Genomic DNA, 2380 nt, shown 5'->3' on the forward strand with positions numbered 1-2380 from the left:
ATTTCATTGGCATTGTTAACCAACACACCCCCATAAAGAAAATAAGAATTAAGAACAGGTTCAGCCCCTGGTTCGACACCTCAAGAAGGCTCAGCACATGCATACTCGGCTTGACTGTCATTCAGGCAATTGAGAAATAAGTGCACTCGGCCATCCAGAAGGCTCAAGTTAGTTATTTTAAGGAGCAGTTCTCTCAGTTCTCCCAGCCCTTCTAATGCGTCTAGCCCCGATGCTCCTCCCTCTTTTCCCCCTGCCCCGCTATAAAGTTTCTCCCTGCAGGGAGTCTTAGGTGCTCCTTAAACTTGACCCCAAAAAAACATCTGGGTCAAATTGTTTAGATCCTTCTTTAAGATTGCAGCTCCTATCATCGCCGAGCCCATCTCTCCTCTCTGGGAAGGTTCCCATTGCTTAGATGGCAGCCACGGTGTGTCCTTTATTTAAAGGGAGAGATCAAACTGATCCTAACCGTTATAGGCCAATATACACCGCTGCTACTCTCTTATCTATGCATAGTCACTTTAATAACTACCTACATGTACATATTCCCTTGACTAACTGGTGCCCCTGCATATTGACTCTGTACCGGTACCCCCCTGTATATAGTCTCGCTATTGTTATTTTACTGCTGCTCTTTCATTACTTGTTAATTTTATTTTAAAATGTATAGAAATAAAAGTATTAAACTGCATTGTTGGTTAGGGGCTCGTGACTAATACATTGATTTGATTTGAATATATATCTTGCTCTGTTTATCAAAACAGCTTTTTTAAACCTTTATTTAACCAGGCAAGTCAGTTAAGAACATGACGGCCTACCGGGGTTAACTGCCTTGTTCAGGGGCAGAACGACAGATTTTTACCTTGTCAGCTCAGAGGGATTCGATCCAGCAACCTTTTGGTTACTAGTCCAATGCTCTAACCACTAGGCTACCTGCCACCCCAAGAGTGCAGTGTATAAAGTCAGAACATCTGCTGTCTCAGCCACTGTCTGTCACCAAGGGGGTACCCCAAGGCTCGATCCTAGGCCCCACACTCTTCTAAATTTACATCAACAACATAGGTCAGGCAGTAGGACACTCCCTCATCCATTTATATGAAGATGAGACTTGTACTCAGCTGGCCACTCCCCGGATTTTGTGTTAAACGCTCTACAACAAAGCTTTTTTAGTGTCCAACAAGCTTTCTCTGCCCTTAACCTTGTTCTGAACACATCCAAAACAAAGTTAATCATAGCGAACAAAAAATATATACTAATGCATTTCCCGCTGTGAAAACACATTCCAAATAGGATCTGGGTAGCTGATATTCAGAGCCAAATAGATTAGTCACAGGAATCAGGACTAATAAAGCCAATGCAACAGTCTGTTTTACAAATGTGGGCCTAGCACATGGATGGGCATTCATAAAATTGAATTGTAACACCCTAGTAAGCACGGAATGACGCCAACGTCTTTTTTTGGTCCTGTCTGGACTAGCAGTCCAGACCGGCCTTGATTTGAACGTCCACAATCACCCGACCTCAACCCAACTGAGATGGTTTGGGATGAGTTGGACCGCAGAGTGAAGGAAAAGCAGCCAACAAGTGCTCAGTATATGTGGGAACTCCTTCAAGAGTGTTGGAAAAGCCTTCCAGGTGAAGCTGGTTGAGAGACTGCCGAGAGTGTGCAAAGCTGTCATCAAGGCAAAGGGTAGCTACTTTGAAGAATCTCAAATAAACAAATCAAAATAACACTTCTGGTTACTACATGATTCCATATGTGTTATTTCATAGTTTAGATGTCTCCACTATTATTCTACAATGTAGAAAATAGTACAAATAAAGAAAAGCAGGTGTGTCCAAACTTGACTGGTACTGTATTTTTACAAATGTAAAACATTTTCTTCCACTTTGACATTCAAGCATTTTGTGTAGATCTTTGACAAAAAGATTTTAATCCCACCTTGTAATACAACAAAATGTGGAAAAAGTCAAGGGGTTTAAATACTTTCTTTAGGCACTGTACATAAAGTGCATTCATTTCAAAACAGTTTAACAGATATGTATAAAAACACCCTCAAATACAAGGTGACTGCAACACTAATGGGTTTTTCACTCAAAAGTTTCCCTTGTGTATCAAGAATGGTCCACCACCCAAAGGACATCCAGCCAACTTGACAACTGTGGGAAGCATTGGAGTCAACATGGGCCAGCATCCCCCTTGTAGTCCATGCCCCGACGACTTGAGGCTGATCCAAGGGCAAAAAGGGGGTGCAACTCAATATAAGGAAAGTGTTCCTAATGTTTTGTACACTCAGTGTATATGGCCAACTGAACTTTAACACCGTCTCACAAAGCAACTGTCTTTGATGATGCAGAGGTTGTTGATTCAGGTCTACCCAAG

The sequence above is a fragment of the Salvelinus alpinus genome, chromosome 7 (assembly GCF_045679555.1).
Source record: "Salvelinus alpinus chromosome 7, SLU_Salpinus.1, whole genome shotgun sequence".
Classification (NCBI taxonomy): Eukaryota; Metazoa; Chordata; class Actinopteri; order Salmoniformes; family Salmonidae; genus Salvelinus; species Salvelinus alpinus.